This window comes from Passer domesticus, chromosome 17 (genome assembly GCF_036417665.1).
Source record: "Passer domesticus isolate bPasDom1 chromosome 17, bPasDom1.hap1, whole genome shotgun sequence".
NCBI lineage: Eukaryota > Metazoa > Chordata > Aves > Passeriformes > Passeridae > Passer > Passer domesticus.
The window spans coordinates 510887-536043 of NC_087490.1; the positions used below are offsets into that span (position 1 = coordinate 510887).

A 25157-nucleotide genomic window follows, 5' to 3' on the forward strand; every position below is an offset into this window, starting at 1 on the left:
GTGTGTTTCTCTTAACTGTGGATGGTATTTCAAGCCATAAGAAGCTGCTCTCTCCTCATCTTGCCCTCAGTGGAAGGGTGGCACTGTGGCATTGCCTGCACTTTTCCAGGTCCAGTTGCTCCCCCACTGCCCTGCCTGCATCCCTTCCCAAACTGCTGCCCTTGAGACATCTGTGCTGTCCCTGCAGCCTCTCTCCATATTACAACGTTCACAGCCTTGGTTTCTTTTTTCACTTTGGCACTTGTCCTTGCAGGAAGGAAGGAAGCCCAGGTGGGACTGTAGGCCACCCAGGCTCTCCTGCTGGCAGTGCTGAGCCAGTGGTGAGCTGGGCTTAGCAATTGGAGCTGATCCTCCTGGCACTGTAATTACATTGCAAAGACACTTGAAAGTTTCTGTTGTTAAATATTTAATGCTGTAAGAGGAATAAGAGCCTGAATGTGAATTTTCTGATGAATGTCTTACTCACCTGTGGATGTGCTTAGAGTCTCCCCTCTCCCTCCAGACACAGTGACCATGAATATTCATCCCATTCCCTCCAGGGCTTGCCTCCTCTGTGAGGCTGCCAGGAGCTACACGCTGGGAGCTCAGATAAGCAAGGAGACTATGGGGCATTGAGCAGGACAGGAGATGTGCTGATGATGATTGTCACAGGGAGATGATGTGACAGTAATAGAGACCCCCTGTTTCAGGGGTGTCAGTGTGTGCCTGCCAGGGACACCCCAGTGCCAATCTGGTTTGTTCACCTGGAGCAGGAGATGGGCTGTGCAGGGGCAGAGTGGGCTCAGGGGGTGCAGGGGGGTCCATGCTCAGCCCACACTGAAGATAATGATCATTTACAGTGCCTGCTCAGTCCTTAGGCAGCATCACCTCTACCTGCTGTGGTACTACAGGTCCTTCGGGCTCTGCAGTAAGGGGAGAGGGACATGAACAGGCAGGGCTGGGCAACCCCCTTCCATCTCTTCTGGTGGGTTTCTTGGCAAAGCAATCAGTGATATTCTTTAATGGCTGGTCCAAAGACTGTGAAATTGGTTTGCCCCAGATGGGAACAGAACCCTTGGGCTGTGTTTGCATGAGGAGTGGAACCTGGGGCTGGTGTGGAAGGACACTGTCTCAGGTGCTGCTGTGGTTCAATATGGCCAGGGAAATGCCAAAGCTTTATGAATTTTCTTTAGAATCCTGATTTTATTCTCTCTGGCATTACTCCTGCTTCAGCCAGGGAACCACCCACAGGATGTTTCTGCTGTAAAGGGAAATGAGGAAGAGCTATGCAGCCTAGCAGTGAATGGACTCTGCTCAGCAGCTGTGGGCACTGGGCAGTTCCCACATCAGACTCTGGAGACTGGACTCACCCTGCTCAACAAAGAGAGGAGAAATGAGCATGAGTCTCCTGGATGGTCCTCAAATAAACTGACAAGCACTCCACTTGCACCATGTCCTTGTCTACAGTGGAGAGGGGTCATTCCCAGCTGTGAAAATTGGGAGCCCCTCTTTACAAGAGCCATTGCTGTGTTGGCAGCTACCCCTTGAGACAGCCCAGTAGGACAAATATCCACTGCTTCCTCTGTGATCAGTGGAGACAATGAGATAAATTTTTGAAATTGAAAATTTTGTCCACAGTAGAAATTCCCTGATTCTCTGATTGTGAGATACAAAATCACCAGAAAACTTTCAGAAACCACTCAACTTGTGATTTTCTTGAGTTTTCTCTTTTCAGTGACAACATTTCAAGGAAACTGTAGGTTTCCTTCTTCTGGTTGTTTTTCTTGCAAAAATGTAAGTTTATTTCACTGAGAAAAGGTTTTTATAGCTCAGCCTGAATCACCTTTAATTTATCACAGACAGCAGCTTGTCCCAGCTGGGATGGCAGCTTTGACAGCCAGCTCTTACTGATACAGTCAGCACTGCTCTACACCTCTGTGACTGGGACAGGGCAGATTTGGGACGAGAACCACACTGTGCTGGCCAGCCCAGCTGCACTGATCTCTAGGCAGGTTTTCTCTTTTCTGCTCTTGATCACCGTGTTAAATCCTCCAGTACTGACACCCAGACACAGGTACCTGGGGGCTAAAGGGTGGCTGGTTGGTCCTTCGGGTCAGCACTCTCACAGACAAAGGAATAGAAAAGGAAATAAAGGAATTTATCTTCCTGCTGGCCCTGCAGGAATGTGGAAAGCCTGTTGTCACCCCATCTGTCATCTCCTTGGGAAGTGACTGTGCCTGCTAGGGTGTGCTTTGTTCTGCATCAGCTGCAGGAAGTGCTGGGCCTTGGGGCTCCCCCTCCTCCCCTCCACCATCCTTTGGCTTTAGGAACACTCCTGGTGTGGCTGTGTGACCTCCTGTACCCCGTGGCCACCGGGTACTGTGACACCCCTGCTGCAGCCTTTGCACGGAGGGGCCCAGCACCACCACAGGGCAGCAGGGGCTCGCTCCGGCTGCACCTGTGAGGAGGCACCTTCCTCCAGGCTCTCTTTGCACCAGTGCTCCAGAGTGGGGCATCCCCTGTCTCAGCTTACACCCAGGAAAACCATTTACACCCAGTTGCATTTGAAATGGACTAGGATGTGTCCCTGCCCTTTGACCCCCTGGGTCAGAGGGCCCTGCTGGGGGCTCCTCACATCAGCACACAGCCTTCAGGTGAAGAGAGCAGTTCCCTTCTGTGCTGACAGAGACTGCCAGACCTGATGGATGGACAGGCATAAAGAGCTCCACTGACCTGAAAAAGAGAGAGGAATTAAGGTGTCTGAGCATGGAGGACCTCAGAACCAGCAAGCAAAGGTCTGGACGCAGTGTGGCAGTGACAGGCAGTCAGGCTGCGTCTTCAACAATTGCCTTTGTTTTCCTGCTCCTCAGCCATCACAGCACAGCCCTGCCTAGGGAACGTGTGTGAGTGGAGCTGTCTGTACACACTCCAAACCAGCTTGGGGAGCTGCCCAGGGAGCAGAGAGCCTCGGGAGCCTGCTGTGGCTGCATGGAGGCACTGCTTCCCAGGCAGCAGCTCCAGCTGCGAGCAGGACATGATTTCACCTGCAGCTGCACAGCTATTCCAGCAGCCTTTGGTTCTTAGGCCCTGGGTGACAAGTGTGCCCCAAGGACACGTCTGTCAGAGCTGGCAGGACCTTTTCACATGGGGTGAAGGTGGAGAAGGGAGTTTCTGAGGCCACTCTCCAGGAGTCCAGCCATGCCCTGCTTTCATACAATCACAGAATCACAGAATATTCTGAGTTGGAAGGAACCTCCAGGGATCATCCAGCCCAGCCCTTCCCCTGCAAGACCCCTCAACAACCCCACCCTGGGCATCCCTGGCAGTGCTGTCCAAAGGCTCCTGGAGCTCTGGCAGCCTCGGGGCCATGCCCATTCCCTGGGGAACCTCTGGCTTTGCTGGTGATGAATGGCACACATAGAGAGGGGAATCTCCCTGCAGCAGCTTTGGGCAGACAGAGCTGTCTGGTGTCTGCTCTGGATGTGGTGCTGGATGACTCCATCTGAGGGTGAATGCAGCAGAGATGACACTCTGACTCAAGGTTAGGTTTGATTTATTATTCTCAGGACCCTTTAGCACAGCAAAGCTTTTTGAGTTCACTGCAACAAGCGCTCTTTGTTTTACTACCTTTATAAATCACCTGAGTGTGCAGAAATGTAGGAACAGAAAACGTTAGTGTGGAATAAACAATAGCTAACCAGTGAGGCAAAAGAATCAATATTCATAAGATAAAGCACCAGTGTAAAGTGAACGATGATAATAAAGAGGAAATGAAACAAATCAAGGGGCGAGACTCCCAGAATCTTACTGCCTAAACAAACTCTGCTGGAAGAGTTGCTGTGGACTGTGGATCTTACTGAAAGGCAATGGCCAATGCCCCTGGGCATAGCCAGGGCTCAGGATGGCTCCTTGGCTCAATCTAATCCCTCTTAGCTGTGCAGAAGAGTGAACCTCAACTGCATGTAACTGGCAGGGTTGGGGTCATGCAGGGGAGATCAAGGGCATGAGGTGGGAATGGGGTGGGGAATAAGAGAGGGGATTTCAGCTTGGGAAAACACTCCTGGTGATGCAGTGCAGGATAGCCTGATGGTGATAGCAGTGTCATCTGAGGGGGAGAGAGCAAGGGAAAGGGTCTGCAGTTTTTCAGCACATGAGCAGCTTCCATAATAGGCAGGAAGAGGGCAGAGACATTGCTGGTACCTCTCTGCCACTGGCATTCAGCTGCAGGGACACAGAGAAGGAGGGCAATTCCTCTGCCTGGCCTGGGACATGTTGCATGGCCAGGAGCCCTGGCCCCTCTTGGAACCTGCTTCTGGAACCCATCAGCAGATGAAGAACCTTCCTGCACCTTCTCCAGAGCCTGGGACTGATCCTGGGCACCAGTCCTGGGCACCCCAGGGCAGCAAGACACTGGTGAACAGGGGACTTTGGGGAAGGCACAAAGCAAGGAGAACTTCTCTGTGCACGAGGACTGTCTGGGAAACCATGGCCGTCAGCTAATAAGTTGGCTGGGAATCAGGCTTGGATAAATCTGGGCAGCTTCATGTAAAGACTAGGATGCTGAGGGCTGGGTGTGTGTGTCTGAAGCCAGTAGGCACAAACTGACTGGCGTCATCCAGGACCACCAGCCTCTGGGGTGGAAACACCTCCAAGTGGGACCAGACCCCTCACTTGTGGCTGCTTCCTTCCAAGGGTAAAGTGTGAGACAATGAGAAGAAGCTGTTGCTGAAGGAGCATCAAGTTTCATGGAAAGGCATCTCACAGGTCTGTAATGCCTGTTTTTTGGGTCTCAGGTGGCTGGAAACCCTTGGTGTGATCTGAGAACCTCTTGCTGCCCATGGGGCCTCAGGGTCCGGCCCATCTCACCTGAGGCTACACCTGCAGTGCAGCATCCTTGCTGTCACCCCAAGCACTGCAGGGAGGGCAGCAGGGACAGAGGGCAAGGAATCTCACCCTTTGCAGACACCAAAGTACCTCAGATGGGTCAATCCCCAAACAGCCTCTGTTGCACCCCATGCCTGTCCCACCTGCCCTCCCCACCACCCCTGCAGAGCCTGCAGTGCCCAGCCCCATGCAGGGTTAGTGCAGCCTCAGGCACATCCCAGAGCTTGTCTGTGACACTGGGGACAGGCCTGCACTGCCACAGCAGGTGGCTCTGGTAAAGGTGGGTATCTCTGTAGCCGGCAGAGGGGCTGGGGTGAGACAGGAGAAAAGGTGATCTGTCCAGGGAGCCACACAGAGCTGAGAAGGACAGTGGCCAAGAGAAATGGCAGAGATGCTGAGGAGAGCAGCTGAGCTGCACAAACAAACATAGATAACTGACAAAGCATGTGCCAGATAAATCACTAGAAACCTCCTACCTGGCACACATGGAGATCTCTATAAACAACCTAACCCAGCAAACTCTTTTGAGGAAAAACTTGAAAACTTTGATCATTGTTGCCATGGTGATGCAATTGGGAATAAGTATGGCAGAGTACTTTTTATCATCAGCCTTTGTAATAAACAAATAACCTTCAGTATGCTCCAAACAAAAGTGATAGAGCTGGGCTCGGGCCATCTAATCATCAGACCCAGAGGCTGCAACTAATACATCAAGGAAACAGGAAGATTGTAAATTCCACCAGAGGTTACTTGGTTAAACCAAGTGCAGGCATGAGAGACAGCTGGAGCTGGTGGAGAGTGAATTAACGCCAGCTCTGGTCACTGTCAGTGCTCAGGCTCTGCTTTATGGAGACAGGCAGCTCATCTCCCAGAGCCTTCCAGGAATCAGGAATACCAGGCATGGGATGGCTGCCTCAGGGAGTGCTGCCCCTGGGGAGGGGCTCCTCTGTCCTGGGTGACATCAGCCAAGGGTTTGACTCCAGCAGAAACACGAGCAGCAACCCCTCCCTGTCCTGCCAGAGGTCAAAATTGCTTCACTGATGAAGTTTGCTACTGCCCACACATGGAGCAGCCTTAACCTCATGTGTGTGTGCCAGCCCTGTGGTCCTTGTGCATCTCTGTGATCCCAGGCAATTAGAAAATTCCTGGATTCTGCAGGCCATGAGCCCCAAACAGCAATTGCTCGTGCAAAAAAGTTGCACATCTGCTAGAAGCCTCTCACTTATGTTTCTGCTCCAAACTGCATTAAAAGTAAGGGAATGAGCACAGAGCTTGCAACTCACTTGCTGTGAGGTTGGTACTCAATAGCGAGTGGCACTTGGTGCCCATGAATCCACTGTGGGGTTTCCTGTGCTGGCTCTCTGTCAGGAGGTGATGGCTGTCACTGCTGGTGAATGGATCCTCGGGAGAAAGGTGACAAGACAACAGGAGTGTGGTGAGGAGCCGCCTGGTTTCTCCACTCCATCCCAGGCTGTGGATGTCACCTGTACCTGCCACATGAGTGTACTCAGGGGAGGTGCCTTTCCATGTCCCTGGGGTCAGGGGTGAGGCAGCCCGAGGCTTCTCAATGCTCTCAAGAATGACATCAGACACAGAGCATACCCCACAGAGAAAATAAAGCCCTGGCAAAGCTGTAATCCAGCAGACTTGTGGGAACACTGCCTGCAGGGAGTGCTTGTGCCATGTGAGTCTCTGGATTTGTCTCAGAGACATGGTTCCTGTGGCCTCCATTTCTCAGATGTGCCTATGCTCCAGAGTGGCATCTGGACCGACAAGGAAGCAGAGCTGGGAGCTGACAGACAGAAGGGATGTTCTGTTCTGAGTCATCTTTACCACAAGTGCAGCCATCTCCTGCAGTTCCTCTGCCTCTGACTTCTGGCATGGACGTAATAAAAATACTCAGCAGAATTTATCTGTGAACATGAAACGCTTCCTAGCCCCAATCCTGAGAGTTCCATCTACTCTTCCAGCAAAGCCCTCTGCAGTGTGAGGTCTGATCCCACAGGTCACTGGTGTCACACAGGTGGTGACTGTGCAGAACAGGCTGACACTGAATTTCCATCACAAAGCACTTACCCATGATCCATGTTCCTCTTTAATTCAAAAATCCTTTGGCTTTGAGCAACTCCAGAGCTGTGTTGCTTCCATCCTGCCAAAGCATCCCATCAGCTCAGGTTTATCCAGGGGAAACTGAGCCTCTCCCAGCTTAATTCAGGGCTGTGAATGCAGCACGACCCTGCCTGACTCTGTCTGGGGATGGAGCAGTGGAAGATGCTCCAAGAGCCTCCCATCCTCTCTCACCCTGGTGCTTCCAACACAATGCTCTGCTTCAAAGCCAAACTGCATCCTTGCATCCTGTTGGTGTCATTCCACCAGAGCCTGGCATTTAATCCTGTCAAATGACTCCTGTTCCTTCACTGACACTCATGGTCTGTGCAGTTCCCTCAGCTCTGTCCTGCATCTTTGGAGAAGAGGGAAATCTGGTGTGGCAATTTCTGTGTGAAGCACAGCCCCCCTCCACATGGCCCACGTCTCCTGCTCAGTCACCTCACCAGGAGTTCCTGTTGCTGCTCTCCCTGGACTGGCACAGCCTGACATGGCTTTTGCGAAGGCTTGGCTGCTAATGAACAAGTGTCAGCATCTCCCACTGTGCAGGAGGCTGTGCAGACACTGCATGTGTGTGTGCTAGGGTTGCAATCTCAGAAAGCAGGAAATGAGACACAAACTCTTTGTGCCGTGTCACCCCTCTGCTCTGTTCTGTGGAGGATTTAAAGTCCCTGCTCTTCACCAAGGGCAAGGGGGGAAGGAGGAGAGGTTACGTTTTAGGTGTGGATTAAATAAAAATCACAGAGAGGTGGCTGCAAGAGACATAGTTTGATCAGCAGGAGAATTGAACTTTACATCTTGGAGCTCATTCTAAAAGTAATTATTTCCTGGGAGTTAATTGTCTGGAAGCTTGGGCTGAGTGGTGGTTGGGAACTGCTGTATTTGAGTAACTCAGCTCTGGTCCTGTGGCAAGTGCAGGGTAAAAAAAGAAGTGTGTGTCACTCAGGGAAACATTTTGCCCACGTAAGGAATCAGGCATGAAAACTCCCAGAAAACTGCACCTGCTCAGCAAAGGTCACTCTCTTACCTATTCCTTGTAACAGGGCAGAACTTCATAAGAATCAAGGACTCATTTAGGTTGGAAAAGCCCTGTAAGGCTGTTGAGACCAGCTGCTAATCCAACATCACCATGTTCACCACCTGCTGTCCCAGGGCTGCCATCACTGGAATACAGAACAGGGCCATGGAATGTGCCATGTTTGTGGCTCCAACACTGAAGCAAGAATCTCCGGCCACCAAGAAAGAGACAGGTGACAGGGAAGAGCCAATGCTTTGAGGGTCTGTACCCTCATCACCATGAGCAGATCCTGCAGGTCAGGCCACGCAGGAGAAGTGGGGAACAGAGTGGGCACGACCAGAGCAAACCACAATGGCCTTGGAAAGCCCCTTTGACAACTGCGCTGTGTGTGCAGGCACACAGGTAAATCCTTGGCATCTCCTGCCATGGATTTAACCCCTGCTGGACAACTCCAGCAGTGCCCTCTCACCTGTGGGAAATAAATCCTCCCTTTTGCCTAAAAAAGCCTTACACAGACCAGATCACACCCACTGATTGTGAGCTGAAGGTGCAAGCCATTGAACACCTGTTGCAAAGGGTAAATTTTTCTCAGTATCCAAACACCAAATCTCCCACGCCCCTCTGGTTCTTTCCAAAGTAGCTTCCCCTTATTAGAGTTGTGAAGAGGGCTATCAATTTTTTTTTTAATATTCCTGGCTATGGAAATGATTTTCTGCTCCTAGCAGTGCTTGTAGATGAGCAACACAACTTTTGTACCATTGTTTTCCAGGTTCATCAAACCTTTTTCTAACCTGAAGGACATGATATAACTTTCCCTTTTGGAAGCATGCACCTGTTTCAATGAAAGTAAATTATCACTATGTAGTGGTTTGACACAGGCCAAACACCAGGCACCCATGAAAGCCATTTGCTCACCCTCTATTGCTACAGCTGGGAAGAGGAGAGGGAAAAAAATTAATAAAGGGCTCATGACTTAAGATGAGGACTGGGAGAAAACAATCTGAGGACAAAACAGGTTCAAATGTAAAGGTATAAAGCAAATTTATTATTAACAGAGTCAGAGGAGGATAATGAGAAGTGAAATAAGCCTTTAAAACACCTCCCCCCCCCCCCCAGCCCCTCCCTCTTTCCCACTGACAGTGCAGGGAGACAAGGCATGGGGGTTTTGGTCAGTTCATCACTCAGGGAGAGGAGTCTTTCCTCTGCTGTGCCCTGGGGTCCCTCCCATGGGCAAACAGTCTTCCCCAAACTGCTGTGGTGTGGGACACTCATCCACAGGGTGCAGCCCTCTAAGGATAGGCTGCTCTAGTTTGGAAGCAAGGGCTCTCTCTCTCTCTGGGAGCAGGGCCCTCTCTCTCCATGTGGGTCTCCCACTGGATCACAGCTTTCTCCAGCATCCACCTGCTCCGGCATGAGCACTTTTCCCATGGGCTGTGAGTGAATTTCTGCATTCCCCGTGGACCTGATGGCTTGCAAGGGAGACAGCCTGCTCCACCACAGTCCTCACCATGGCCTGCAGAGGAATCTCAGCTCCGGCACTTGGAGCACTTCCTCCCCCTTTTTCCACTGACCTTGGTGCCGCCATGTTCTTTTCCCTCACGAGCCCTCACTTCCTCGCTCTGAGAGGTCGATGGGGTCCGTGTTCCGTGCCGGGCACTGCTGCCGCAGTGTTCCGCTGCCGTGGCCCGGGCGGGCGGCCCCGCGGCCCCAGCGCTGTGCATGGCCTCAGCTCCCGCAGGCGCCGGGAAGGAGTCGCCACCGCCCGGCCCTGCTGCCCGTGGCACGGCTGGCACGGGGGCCAGGCAGGCGAGGCTCACTGCGGGCTCTGCTGCGGTGCCGTGGACTGTGCTGAGATGCCCCAGAGACAGTGCCACTCTGTCCCTGCGCTGGTTTGATTTTCTTAGAAATGCCATCCCAGAGGTGTTACCAGCCGCTCTAACTGGGCCAGCAGCAGCATGTCCATCTTCAGAGCCATCAGAGGTTGCTCTGTCAGACATGGTGGAAGCTTCCAGCAGCTTCTCACAGAAGCCACTTCTGTGGTCCTCCCCCACTGCCAAAAACCAGGCTGTGCCAAACCAACACAACTATAATGTGAAATTAATATCTTGATAACCTCCGACCCATATGGTGACAGCATGGTGCCCCTAATGCCAAGGTTGTGGATGGCCCATCCATTTAAGAGTCAGATTTAGTGATATTTGTGTGTCCATTCTAACTCAGTACTTTTTGATTCTGTGATTCCCCTGCAGGAATTGTTTATTGGAAGGAGAGCAGAACAGAAAGCACTTCCCAAAGTGGAGAGGGATCTCAGGACCTGCAGGCTGGGAGAGGTTGCATGTTCAGACCATGCCCCATCTCACCCATATCCCTCCCTCTCTCCCTGCGAGGGTGACCCCCAGCACAAGTTCTGGGCCGTAATTCATAATCCCAGAGTGGGCACCTCAGTCAGCCCCCCAAAATGCTTTTCTGGCCAAGTTTGCCCAGTTCCCATGTCAGATTCCTTCTTCCTCTGAGGTGAAGAGAGCCTGCTGAGCAGACAAATACTAAAACCACCTGCTCTCAGCATCTGCACCAAAGTCCCCCTGTGTTCATCTCTCTGCTCATCTCTGTTTTTCCTTCCAACCATCACTGAGTCCTTTTGGAGGGATGAAGGAACAAACCCCTTTGAGTTAAATGATAACATGCACATTCTGAATCCCATTGTAGAGAGCAGTGGGCAACCAGCTGAACTCTTCTGAATGACTCATGAAAACTAGTCAAAAACCCTTTTAGGAAATGACCCAGTTAAAGAAATCAGACTCTGCTCACAGACAATTTGCAAACCAAAGAATGAGTCCATGGAACCTGTTTCTCAGGGCCTGACTCATCCTCTCTGGTATCCTTTTTCTCCTTTGAGCAGTTGAAAAAATTTGTATGAAATTGCTAGAGTATTTTATAGCTATTACTCACCAGCTCAGCATGATTAAATGCAACCTATAATACACATAAAGAGGGCAAAATTTCCCAAAAATGTCAAACTGGCTCAGGAGCTAAATTTCCCAGGAGCCTGAAGTGTTGGAAGTGCTGAGGACTGCAACACATCATTTTGAGGCTCTGTGCCACCTTGGAGTGCTTCTCCTCAGCTCTCAGGGCTGCCGAGGCAATCAGAGGGTTGCTTACACTCCCCAGCCCTCTTCAGGTTTTGCCAGCTGCAAGGAAGAGTCTCTTTTTACCTAAAATTCTCTTTTAGAATGAAACCTTTAAATCCAGGTAGCCTCAGTGGACAGACTCATCCTTTAGCTGGCTCCAGTGATGACAGAAGGACTCATCAGGTGCTTGATGTTGAAGAACTGCTCTGCCCCAGGATAAGCTTATCCTAGAGAAGGTTCCTACCTCCAAAGCAGGACCTGCTTGGAGGGAAAAGTTACAGAATCAAAGAATGTCCTGAGTTGAAAGGGTCCCACCAGCATCATCCAGCCCAGCTCCTGGCCCTTCCCAGACCCCCCAACAACCCCACCCTGTCCACCCCTGGCAGCGCTGTCCAAAGGCTCCTGGAGCTCTGGCAGCCTCGGGGCCGTGCCCATTCCCTGGGGAGCCTGGGCAGTGCCAGCACCCTCTGGGGGAAGAACCTTTCCCTGATCTCAGCCTGAGCTGCCCTGGCCCAGCTCCAGCCATTCCCTGTGTCCCGTCCATGTCCTAGGGAGCAGAGATTGGAGCTGCCCTTCCTCTTCCCTTCACAAGGAAGTTGCAGCCTCTGGTGAGGTCTGACCTTGGTCTTCTCCAGTTCAGCTGCTCCTCATATGGTTCCCCTCAAGGCCCTCAGCCATTCTCATGTCCTCCTTTGGACATTGTCTAATGGCTCCATGTCTTTCTTCTATTGCAGAGCAGAGCAGGACAGTTACTCTCATAAGATCTTGTTTTTCCTCCCAAAAGCAGGTGTTCTGGTTTGGGCTGCGGTACAGCTGATTTTCTTCCCAGTGCTGGAATGGGACTGTGTTTTGGGTTTCTGCTGAACACAGGGTTGATCATACAGAGATATTTTTGTTATTGTTGAGCTTACCCAGAGCTGAGGCCTTTTTTTCTTTTCCTACAGCCGTGCTGGGCAGGGGTCAGCAGCAGGGAAGGCTTGAGCAGGGCTACACCTATGGGAGGCTGGGAAGGGACACAGCTGGGACAGGTGACCCCAACTGACCACAGAGATATGCCAGACCATGTGAAACCATGCTCAGTATTAGAGTATGAGGAAAAAGCAGGAAGGTGGGGACATGCAGGGCATTTCTCTAAGTAACCATTGCACATGAGGGAATCCTGCTATCCCAGAAGTGCCTGAGCACCTGCCTGCCCGTGGGAAGCAGGGAATTAATTCCTTGTGTTGCTTGTGTTTCTTGTGTGGCTTTTGCTTTCTGGATTAAAATGTCTTCACCTCAAGCCTTGAGTTTTCTAAGTTTTACCCTTTTGCTTTTCTGCCCCCAGGCTTCCTGGGGCTCAGCGGCTGGCTGGGGTTAAATCTTGATACAAGGGTCAGGAATTACATTTCTGGGAAGAGAAGGTGACTGGGAAGGGATGAACCCCATCACAGTCTCAGAAGAGCCTCTTGGAGCTGAACCAGTGGATCAAAACCAGTAGATCTGAGCCAAAGTTCAGGGCATGGGACAAACACAGCTCTGGTGAACTGCTTCTTTCTGGGCAGATCCAGCTTCAGGCCTCCTGCAGGATCATCAGCTTTTATCCCTGTATGTGCCAGGAGAGGCTGTAAGAGATAAGATGAAGACAGAGAGAGCCCTTACATCCTGTTGGTCACCCACCTGCCCTTCCTGCTGTGGGACATAAGGCTGCATCCAGGCTGCTTCTTTCCACGTGTCCAGCACAGGGAAATCCAACCTTTTGGCCAGAGCAAATCTTTACCTGATTTGTAAAATAGAGCAAAATTAAAGGTAAAACAATCTGCCTCTGAGAAGTTTCTGAGCAACTTATTGTACCAAAGGAAAGCAAACCAAGCAAAGAACTCAGGAGGGAAAGGATTTCTGATCCCCTTCAGGGCTGGATCTCAGGGAGCTTGAACAGCCAGCAGGGAAGGCTTGAACAGGGCTTCACCCTGGCCCTGCAAGCTGGGGGTGTTTGCAAAGAAGGGGTGAGTCAGCAGCTCCTGTTCCCTCAGCAAGAGTCATCCTGGCTTTTAATAGCTCCCCATTAGCTCAGGGAGATGCAGCAGCTGACCATGAAACAGCAGCAAGGACATCTGAGGTGGCCTAAAAATGTAACGTGTGAATGATATGTTTTTAAATAGAGTACACAAAGGGAAAGAGACAACTTGGGATAAATCCAGAGCTGAAAATCCACTTTGGGGGAGTGAGTGAATGCGAGGTGAAGACCGAATTATCACGTTGCTCTCAAGTGAGAGGCAAGGGTTGAGCTGTCAGACCTAGAGCCATTCCTGGGAAAGGAGTGAAAAAATCCCAAATAAAAGACACTTTGAGTGGGAAAGGCTCATGATTCTCTGTACCCACCAGGGTTTCAGCTGTGGGAATGTTCTGGGCTCTCAGCTGTCCACCTGTATCAAACCTCAAAGTGTTACAAGAAAAATCACAAATCCTTTCCAAAGTACATGTCACATTTAGTACTTCTCCCTTCTCAGGATGTCAGCTGCCACAGCAAAGGAATGAGCCTAGCCTGAGATAATTTCTTCCTCAGAAATCCACACCTGGTATTTTTCTTACCTTACCTCTTTTGTGACAATAATCTAATTGCTTAATATTGTTTTCCTGAAAAACCTCCATGCTCTGGGTTCAAGCTATAATTTGGAGTTGACTGTATTTTCCACCCCCTCCTCCTTCCTCTTCTGAAAAACAGATATTATACCCCTGCCTCAGCCCCTTCTCACACTCCCATGTTCCTACAGCTCCCTCAAAGTGATGCAAACAGTTCAGAAGCAACTTCAGCTGGATCCATGCGTACTCTGGGGGAGTCTGCAGGTGCTGGGATCTGAGTACCTTGTTCTGGTTCAGCCATCTCTAACTCATCCCTTCTCACACCTGGCCTGTCTCATCTCTTTGTAGAACGTTGCCTCACACAGCTTGTTGCAATTATTTCTTTATTCTGAGCGCTGAAGGATGCGCTCAATGCTTCAGCCTCATTTGTGTCATCTGTTATTTGCTGTCACGGTCCCACTGGGCCAGGCTTCCCTTTGTCATCTCCAGCTTTGAAGGTATTTCTGGAGCTTTTTTCCCTGTGCCCTTTCTGCTCCTCGCCAGCCTGGTGTGTGCTGTTAGTGCTGTTTCTGTTCCAGAGTGATTGTGCTGCCGCTCTCCACTCTCTGCACTCACGTGTCCTCACTCCCATTCACTCCATTCTGAAGAGCTTGTAAAGCAGCCGTAATGGTTTTTATTCTTCTTCCTTTCCTCTGCATCAGAATCGTTTGCTCTTGAAGGAAGATGTTTTGCACTGCAAACAAGGGACAGAGATCTAGGAGATGCTGCTGCTGCAGGACACCCCCAAGCCGTTCCTGGGTGCTGGGGGGACGGGGGCCTGTGTTTGAGCCTTCCAGAGAGGGGGATAAGGGAGCAGGCAAAATCCGAACTGCACCGTAGTCTTCTCTGATCTGCACTCCCTTCCATACCTTTTGTTTTGATAATCTCCCCTCTTGTCAGTAGCCATCTGGGAATGGATTTCCTGCCAGGGTAATTAACTCCTATGGCACTATTCTCTTTTCCCACACGGTTTTTTTGGCTGTGTTTCAGCCTGGTACAGACACTGGTGGTAGGTGCTGTTATGGTGAGGAATGACAGGCTGGCAGGACACGATGCTCTGGTGGCAGTGAAGCAGCACTGAGGGTCCTGTGGCCTCGTGTCTGTGTCAGTCACACAGAGATCAGGGGTCTGCAGGCTCACAGGAAACACGGGTTGATCTCACCTGAGTGGGGGATGAGCAGAGCAGCAGCTCCTTGGATTGCAGTTCAGGGTATTTGTACAGCACAGTTTTAGTTATCTATCATGTGTTTGATTTGGGTTCCTCAGTCCACAACAAAACTTCTTTGGAAGGCACCAGGGTTGGCATCCCCGAAGTGATATTGCAAACATACTGAGAGGTGTGTGTGAAGGTCAGCTAAGATTGTGAGATCCAAGAGAGGGGCTGGAGACATGCCAGCTTCAAAGGAATGTGGATAGTGAGGAACCATTAGAAATTTTGTTTCATGCCAAAATGCAGCTTAATAGAAGAGTAGGAGAGAGCTCCAGGAGGGCTGGGGAACTGCTGGGTACCTGCTGTCCTGGTGTGCCCAACATCTGGTAAAAGTTGAGGTGTCTTAGCTGAGCTGCCCAGGTCAGATGTAGAACCAGAAGTGCAAGATCTTTAAAATAGGAACATAAACCTATTTCTACCTTAAAAAGAGACTTCCTGGAGTCTTCAGCTGGGTTCTCCTGACTTGGACTCAGGTCAGGCTTGGCATAGGAATGCTCTAAAATCATTCAGCTGCTTTGTGTCCTTGGACAGAAGAAGTTATTTTTCCTGGGCCAAGTTTGAATCCAAAATATGCTTGGCCAGGAATCTTTAATAGCTGGCGATCTTTCAGCTTCTCTTTCAGCCAAAGAAGAGACACAGAAAATAGGTGTTGGTTTTCATGGGCTGAAGATACAATAAAAGGTTGCTTTTTCTTGCCTGCGTAAGCCCAGTGTGGAGGTCAGTGGGTTAATTTCTGACTTGCAGCAATTTAAATGTTGGTAATCCAGCCCCCAGTGAACAGATTCAGATTTTGTTCTCATCTTTATAAGCCATCCAGCTCCTCCTTTGAGACCCTGGTAATGTTTTTGGCACACTCCTGCCTGGCTACTTTATAAAAACAGAAGAGGTGTTTGTAGAACAGCATCATTCATTCCTTTGGAGGCAGCTTCTGTGTCCTGAGCTGTCCTAAATAACTCCTTGTGAAGAAAAAGTGACATAAATTCAGTGCATCAAACTGACTCAGGACATTGATTTGGTTCTTCAAAGATTAAGTCCTCTTCTAGAGCTGGAATCTGGTGCAGTTTGAGAGGTGGTGGTGGGGATGCACCTCTGGAGGGCTCTGGACCAACATCTGCTGTGGCAGGACTGTTGCCAGCACTAGGACAAGCCAGCTGTGCCTTTTAATAGCCAAATATGGGAAAACTCCAAGGACACAGAACTCCCATCTCTCTGGGACCTGTTCCCAGGCTGCACCACCATCCAAGCAGACATTTTGATTCCTTGTGTGGAATTTGTACTTCTCAAGCCATTGCATGTGGATATTGCCCCATTTCCTCACTGCCCCTTGTTGTGCTAGCTGTTCTGGCTGGGAAGTTTGGCTCTGTGATCTTCAGGACTCCTAGAAGCTGCAGGTTCCTCTTACATCTCCATGGATCCACCTTTCCCCCTGGTTAGACAAGCCCGGCTCCTTCAACCCTCTCCTCAAGACCTGTGCCTCTGACCACTATGGCACCTACAGCTGGACCTTCTCAGGCTTCTCCAACTTCTTTAGGACCAAGGATCTGAGTTCTGAGGGGAGGGTGGAATCATAGAACCACAGCATCTTTAAGGTTGGAAAAGTCCTCTGAGATCACTGGTTCCAACCATTCCCCCAGAACTACCAAAGCCCCCACTAACTCACGTCCCACAGTGCCACATCCACATGTTTTTGAGCACTTCCAAAGTAGCTTCCCTCAGCCTTCTGGCCATGCTTCTCCTAAAGTACACCAGCTGGGGGTTGTGCTGGTTGTGTCATTGGAGCCACCACAGAAGTGAGGTTTTTTTTGAGAGGGGCTGCTGAGAGCTTCCTCTGTGCCTGATAAAACCAATCAGTGAGGCATTTTGTGTCACATTCATATTTTCTGAAAAATCCCTTCACCCAGGATTTTTCTCCTGGGAAGCTCAGAAGCCTCAGAGAAAAAGGAAAACAATAATTATCTGATTTGCTTCTCCTGTGTTGTGCTCGTGTGGAATGTGTTTGAGATTGTTTACCCACAGGTGATTATTTCACTGGTTTCTGCTGTGAGTTGTTTTGACTCATTAGCCAATCAGTGCCAAGTTATGTTAGGACTCTGGAGAGAGTCACGAGTTTCATTATTTTTTTTTAGCATTCTGTAAGTATCCTTTCTGTATTCTTTAATATAGTATAGTATTATATAGTATTCTATAATATAGTATCATCAAATAATAAATTAGCTTTCTGAGAACATGGAGTCAGATTCATCATTCCTTCCTTCCAACATTGAGACACCCTGCAAATACAATAGTTTTGGATATTGACATTTTGTTAAACCACTAGAAAGCTGAACATGCCGCTGGGAACGCACGTGTTAAAACCAAAAAATCCTGGGAGTTCTGTTTCTCTTCTGACCTGAGAGCAGGTAGGCTGGGCCGGACCCGTCTCAGCCAGGCCGGGCCGGGCGGTTCCTGCTGTGGGGCTGGGCCCCTTCCCAGGGAGCCCCCTGAAATAAATGGGCAGGAGATCGTTCTCCTTTTTAATGCCTTTATTAAGAAGAATCAGCTCAGGTGGGGAGAAATCGACGGGTCACGCCCACGCCGCTGCTGCTCCCAGAAGTGGCACGGAGAAGGAGGGTGATGCAGCTTTGTCCACTGGTCTGCAGGCAGAGCTGGGGATTCCATCCTCACGGGAGAGTAGCAGATTCCTGCATTTTTGTCTAACACCCCGGGGCGTCTCTTTAATCAGCATATTTTCAGGTTAGGGTGAGAAGCAAAAAGGGTCCAAGCAGGTACGGGACTACGCTCCCAGCCTTAGACGTCACTCAGGTCACTTGTTGGCTCGTGATTTTAGGGGTTTTTCCTGTAAAAACTGTAAAAATTCAGGGCGCAATGCATTTCTCATCTGCATACTAGCTCTGATGTCACTCCTATTCTCCTCGTATTTGGAGGGTCTGTCCCGGTGTCCCTCCCTGGCAAGCGGCCAGCATCAGGGGGACAATGGTTAATCACCAGCCATTAACAGGTAATTGAAGAACTTTTCTTCGGCAGTGAAACTAACTTACAACAACTGGTCTGACTTGTTTTTAACTCTGCCACCTAAAAAAAATAGATAGCTTTCTATTCATAACACCCCCCAGGCCCCATCGGCTGCCGGGCAGGGCAGAGGAGGCCGCGGGGCCGAGGCCGGGCCGGGCCATGGCTGTGGCTGCTGGCATCTTGCTGCTACAAAGCCCTGCCCTGCCACCAGCCCAGGCCCAGCTGGGACCGCTGGGCCCCAGGAGCAGCCGGGGCAGGGCTGGCTTGGCCAAGATTCTGCTGCTCTTGAGGTTCACCTGCACCCACCGGGCAGGGGGAGGAGAAGCCGTCAGCCCCCGGTGTGCTGCTGCTGTGTTCTGGCCTGGCTGCTGAGATTCTGGCCTCCCCCCACCACCCAGCCAAGAAATCCGCTACCATAAACAGCTCTGTCAGAGCGCAGAAACCACCTGAGCATCTGCAAGCCTAAGTGAGATGTTAACTCTTTCAATGCACAAATAAGACTTTACAAACCTTCAGTCCCCGCCTCGGGTGAGAGAAGAGGAGAAAGTAAGAATGTATAAAAGAACAACATAAAACCACCAAGGTCAGTAAAAAAAGAGTCAAGTCTCACATGGGAGGGATGAAGAGATGCCTTAATCATAAAGCTAAAATCCTCTTACAAAGCTATAGAGAAGAATGTAATTAATACACCAAACTCTTTTTCCTTATAACTCATGAAAGTATAAAGATATGAAGTGTTCAAAGTGTAGATATGAGTAAAAGCCTCTATACTAAAGTAAGCAAATGTTGGAGTAGCTGTGATCCCATGAGAAGTTTAAACAAAAAGAGAGAAAAGAGTAATAAAGACCCTCTGCCCCGAAGAAAGAAAAGAAAAAAGACCTCTGCTCTCAGAAATGATGATCTCAGAGATAGATGAAGAGAACCTTTGCTCTTAAACAGCTCATCTTTAAAATAGTACCCCATAAACTAACATAGCCCATAAACACAGCTGTAAAAAAAGCTCTGAAAAATGGGAGGGACTTCATGATCACAGATTTTCCAGGTAACTACTATTAGTGGAAATTAAAAGCCACAGAAGAATAATTTTCTTATAGAAAAGTCTCAATAAATTAACAAAAAAGACTCCTCTCCCTAAGTAAACTAAAGAAAGACTATTCTAAAAGTGATAAACGGGCTGAATTTTTTCTGTACATTGTGAGTGAGAAAGAAAAGGTTGTAGAGGAGAAGTGTTCTAAAGGTTTTATTCTAATTCTTACTATTTTTTCTTTTAGTTACTGTTAATAAAGCTTTCTTTATACCCTTTTAACATTTTGAGCCTACTTTGCCTTCTTCCTAATCCCGTGTCACAGCAAGAAATAAATATATTCTAGTATGTGCACTAGCATTTAACCAGTGCTAAACCCACCACTTTAATTAGTACATTAGCAGCAAAATCTGACAAAAATCTAAACCACTACATGGGTTTATATTCTTTGCAGTTAGAGCTCACTGTTACCTTAATATTCAACCTTGTGTCTGCTGTAAACCCTGAGTCCTCTCCAACACTGGCAGGCTTGATTTTGATGGAAAATGAATGGATTGGTTGGACCTGATATGAAATATTAAGTCTCCATTCAAGGTGACATTTCATAAATTACATTCCAACCAAATCAAGGAACACTGAAATGTTTTTTTTTTCTTTTTCAGTAAAGGTGTTTACTCCTATCAGGAAACACAACTGGGATTGGCATTCTTGGAGTAAAAGCCAGGAAGACTGAGGGGCACGGTGAAGCTGTGATTTTGGCTCCACAGATGCATAAGAGCCTGGAAGCTGTGTTTGCTGGGTGTGCAGGGCAGGTGCTTTCACCTGGGCCCAGTGGCTGCAAAGCCCAAATGTGGCTCCACATGACCCCTAGCAGGACACATGCTCATAGGAAATTTGGTTATGGACTCAGGCCTAGCTAATGAATGAAAATGGGGAACATGTCCATGTGCTCTTGGGGGTGTTTCTGTTCAGCTCTCCAGCATTTCCTGGGCTCTTGTCTGTTGTGGCTGGTGTTGGCCTGGCAGACTATGAGCCTGGATCCCATGGTCCCATGGCCAGGCCACAAGCACTTGCACTGACCCCAACATCCATTTGGCCCATTGTTGCTCTTCACTATTCCCACCAGACTTGTATTTGCTTTTCTGAAAAAAACCATAACTTGATAGTGTTGTCATTAAATCCATTTTGGAAATTAAATAAATTTGAAAAGGACGAAATAACAGCACACAGACTTGTCCTTCCCATCACCCTGCAATCCAGCTCTGGGAAATGCTCTGGATGCATCTGTCTGCTCAGGGCTTCCCCTGAGTGCTGTTCTGCCTTACCTTTTCTCCTGCAGTGTCCCCCAGGCTGCTTGAATGTGAACATGAATGTAGCTGTGGTTTTTGTGGCAACAGCTTTTGTACAGTTCTGGCCTCCCAGCTGTCCCTCCAAGTTCTGTTTTACTTCTCATGGTCAGAGGACCCTGTGTGCCTCTGCAGCTCAGCCAGGGGGTCAGCCTGGCTCTGTTCTCTCACACACACTGCAGCCCCTCCCCTGCCCTGGGCCCAGCGTGGGCAGGGTGTGCTGGTTATGAGGCTGTTGGCCCAATGCTGGTGCTACTGGTGGTGCTCTCCTGCTTTGAAGTCCTTTGTCACACAGGTTCTCCTGCCCTCTGATGATGAGTTCAATCTGGGCACAAGGTGGGCAGTTGTAGAGCCTTTAGAAGGATTTTGTGAAGACTGAGCACTGAAGAGTCCTGAACACTCTCTGGTCTGATAGGTAATTAATCTGCAGCAAAAACTGTGTCATACTTCAGTTGGCCTGGGCTGGTTCCAGTGTCACCCCACAGTGTCCTATGTGTGTGAGCCTTCCAAACTGAAGAGCCCTTTGCTCTCAGAAGTACCTTCACCTTTTACCTGACAAGCTCAGTGTGCTCAACTGCTCTAGTTTTAGTTTCCCAGCACTTCAAAATTGACCTGAGCTCTCCTATGGACACTTGCAAATTTTTTCATCAATCTTTTGAAAGTGTGGGGTGTGGACCTGAGCATGGCCCATCCTTTTGCCTCAGCAGGGCTGGCTCCACAGCCTGCAGGGTGCTTGTGCCAGTGCTCATCAGGCCAAGCTGCTGGGCAATCCCTGCTCCTCAGCATTGGGAGATCTCTGGGTCATCCCTGGCACACCTGGCATAATGAAAAACAGGGATGCTTGGGGCCTCTTCACCTTCCAACACTGGCAGCCCTTCTAGAAGCTGGCCTGCAATCAGTGTACCTGCCTGGAAAACCTGGAGCCCCCAGCACAAATCCCACAGGCCGTGGGACGCAGATTTTGCTCAAACTGACGGGGCACTGGGACCCCTCACATTCACCAACTCCCACCCAAAAACTGCAAGCAAGGGCAATACAAGCAGAGTCTCATTTGTAATGGTGTTATCACAGCACCCACAGGTGTCTTAACACACCTGGTCACCCTGATACCTGTCCTTAAAGCCAATGTTTTCGGAAGAGGAAAGTACCAGCCCACTTCTTGTAAAGAGCCCTGAGCCAAGAAATGTGGTGGAGGGACATGGAGGACATCTCAGGCCCCCAGAAGTTCAACAACCAAACAAGCAAAGTGAGCAGATTAGTTAAGGGCACCTGCTTGGCCCAAAGCTGTGGTGCCTGCTGTCCCTGATGGAGACAGGAACGCAGCACACCCACCCCCAGGGACAGCAGCAACAGCCAGTGGCCCTTATACAGGGGCTTTGAATTTCCTGCTCTTACAAAGATGATTGGGCAAAGACCTTAACTCTGCCCAGCTCCCTGGCCAGTGGTACGGGTGCATTCCAGGTTCCAAGGGATTGGCTGGGTCCCCTTGTTGGAGCTGTTGGAATCCAGCCTGTTCCTAACACACCCGGGACTTGTTTACTTCAATTCTCTAACAAACTCGGCCCGTCGAGTTGATATTTGTTATGTCAAATTATTTGTGCAGCTATAGAGCTGCTATAGCTGTCACAGGCTATTAACAATTGCTTTAAGCGAGGCTGTTAATGAGGCCTAGGACAGGAGCCAAGTACACGAGCCAGCAATGGGTTTGATTATCCTGACTCAAACACTGAGTTGATGTCTGACACTCCTGGGCAGCTGGGTTATTCTGATCTTGAGATCCAGCTCTGTCTCCTGAGCAGAGATTGCAGATTTCTCCCACCTGCAGGAGCCTGCACCAGGCAACTTTGCTGGGCAATTCTCCCAACAAGAACTGTTGTATCCATGTCTTGGTTGTCCATCTGTCCACAGCCTTCAGCGAGGACATCATCAAAGACTGTCAGGGTGGAGCACCTTAATATATTTGAGCAGGTCACTTGAGTCACCTGAGAGTGTCACCTGCAGCCCCAGAGCTCTTTGATAAGCACCTCCCAGTTCTCATGCTGTCAGTGCATGGTGTCCAGGGCTGGAGGAACCCTGCTGCTGGGGAAACACAATCCATATTGGATCATCCATTCCAATGTGGTTTGCACAGGGCCCTGCTGCCCTGGCTGAAGTGGTGCTGTGTGTTGTAGCTGCTCCTGGGCATGGCAGATCCTGTGTGAGGAGTGAGAGTGTGCCTGAGGGAGGCCTTGTCTCTCCTAAACCCTTAAACCAGGCATGTATTGCCAGTGGGGCGGCCTTGGATCAACCACCTTCAAACTCAGCTCTCTGTCCTGAGCTCTGGGGGGTGGTGGTGGTGGAAATACCCATTGGAGGAAACCTGGAAGGTTCTACAGATGCTCCTTCATGTGACTGTCACACAGTGAGGGTACAGAGAGAGTCAGGGAGGCTGTAGAACAAGGTGGTCCTTGTCTCTCTGGTTTCTCAGATCTGGGATACTGGCTCTTTTCCTTTCCTGGTGACCCTGAGCAAAGGTCAGAAGCTTTTGATTAGGGGAATACTTTGTTAAAGCAGGACTTGGAGCTGTCTCCAAGCTCTGCTCAGGCAATGAGATAGTTTATGTAAGGGCAGAAGGGAAGAGCAGACATCAGCATCATTTGCTGTCATTGCTGCCTGAGGTTGTGCTGTCAGCAGCACAGCCCTCTCCCCAAGTGCTGTGTGTGACATCAGGGCTGGGATGGCAGCTGCCACTCCAGTGCTGTGCTGGAACTCTCCAGACCCAGCTGAGAGAGCTTCTCCAGTCCAGGTGAGTGGTGGCTGGGAGGGTGACAAGGAGATCTTTGATTAAGGAGCTGCAGTTATCTGTAATCCAAGTCACCCTGGGCCATCACAGCAGCCAATGCAGTGAAATACAAGGTACATAGCTGAGGGTGAGGGCTGGGAGGTGATGGGAGAGGCTGTAAGCCACAACCCAAATGTAGAAAGGGCTGAGTAACCACACCAGGTTGAGTCCCAACTCTATTCAGGCTCTCTTCTACCAAAACCAGGGAGCAGAGTATGGAAATAATCCCTAAACACACACACATCTCCTCCACCAGGGACTGTGGCAGGGCACAGGGCAAAGGTGAGGTGTCCTCTCTCTGGCATCTTCCACCTGGGCATAACTGAGGGTGAGAGATGTCAGATTGGATTTATCTCACTTAACATTAGACTCTTCCTCTTAATGTCTGCAAATGAGCTGGCTCTGGCAGGGCATGTTTCACTTGATATTAAAAGTCTCTTTTAGAATGTGAAACACATTTCTTTCTCTCTACCCACTACAAAGGAAGGCTGTGGCTCAGTTCTAGATGCTTATATTCAGTAGATGAATTCATCAAGTCTGAGAACAAAAAGGATAGATAAACTATTTGCATAGCTGAGGAAGTATAAAAGCTTGCTTACAGCAAGTGAACAGCTTTGATTCACTGCAGGACATTGCTGAGACCTGGGACAAGAACAAGGATGTTCTCTGACAGGATTTCAAGTCCCATCCACTTTGTATCCATCTGCTACTACCCTATCTCTAATGCCAATGATTAACACAGCAGAATGATTTTCAGTACTTTCAGAGAACGGAACACATTTTAAGAAAAAAAAAAAACAACCAGAACTGCATCTTCAGAGTTTCCTCTGGTACCTGGACAAAAATATCTCCATCTGGAGATCTCCCCTCGGGGAGGAGCCCCTTTAAAGTTGCTGATCCCTCCTCTGGAGGGGCAGTGGGGCTGGGATGACAGGAAATCTCAGTTCCAGCCCAGCAGTGTCAGTGCAACTGCTTGAATTCAGGCTTGGTGAGGAAGTTCTGTGAGGGGTCAGGGGAAATCCCAAAGCATTTCAGCACAGTGTAAGGGGACACATGTTGTCAGGAAAGAGAAGGATGTGTGTCTCATGTTAAGTTGTGCTTGGTACAAGTCCAAGGATGACCTTGGGGCTGTGACAAGTTTAGCTGACCATAAACTGGGTTGAAAACAGCACAGCAAGGGAGAGCAGAGTGGAGAGTGGTAGAAAGATCCTCTGAGTATTGAAACCTGTCATGGCTTGACACTGGCCAAATACCAGACACCCATGACAGCCATTCACTCACCCTCTCCTACTACAGCAAAAAAATTAACAAAGGGCTCATGAGTTGAGATAAGGACTGGGAGAAAACACTCTAAGGGAAAAATATGTTCAAATTTAAAGATATAAAGTAAATTTATTATTAACAGAGTCAGAGGAAGATAATGAGAAATAAAATAAGCCTTTAAAACACCTTTTCCTCCCCAGCCCCTCCCTCTTTCCCACTGACAGTGCAGGGAGACAAGGCATGGGGGTTTTGGTCAGTTCATCACTTGAGATCTTCTGTTCACTCAGGGAGAGGAGTCTTTCCTCTGCTGTGCCCTGGGGTCCCTCCCATGGGCAAACAGTCTTCCCCAAACTGCTGTGGTGTGGGACACTCATACACGGGGTGCAGTCCTCTAAGGATAGGCTGCTCTAGTTTGGAAGCAAGGGCTCTCTCTCTCTCTGGGAGCAGGGCCCTCTCTCTCCATGTGGGTCTCCCACTGGATCACAGCTTTCTCTGGCATCCACCCTCTCCCTTGTGAGCACTTCTCTCACAGGCTGCGAGTGGATTTCTGCATCCCCCATGAACCTGATGGCTTGCAAGGGAGACAGCCTGCTCCACCACAGTCCTCACCATGGCCTGCAGAGGAATCTCAGCTCTGGCACTTGGAGCACTTCCTCCCCCTTTTCCACTGACCTTGGTGCTGCCATGTTCTTTTCCCTCACGAGTCCTCACTTCCTCTCTTCTCTGACTAGAAAAAATCTGCTGCCTATAGGTACCATTGTCAACAAG

The 25157-nt window shown here is 49.7% G+C and overlaps 1 long non-coding RNA gene across 2 annotated transcripts; it reads right to left on the minus strand.

The window, feature by feature from the left end:
• Window positions 1-9805: 9805 nt before the first annotated feature.
• On the minus strand, window positions 9806-18058 carry LOC135282731 (uncharacterized). 2 transcript variants are annotated; one of them, XR_010348772.1, is made up of 4 exons: window positions 13957-18058; window positions 12772-12871; window positions 11200-11373; window positions 9806-10308 (listed from the first exon to the last, which is right to left on the minus strand). It is a non-coding gene; the product is annotated as an uncharacterized LOC135282731 (long non-coding RNA). The 2 variants fall into 2 exon arrangements; XR_010348771.1 differs by having other exon boundaries at window positions 9806-11373.
• Window positions 18059-25157: the final 7099 nt, after the last annotated feature.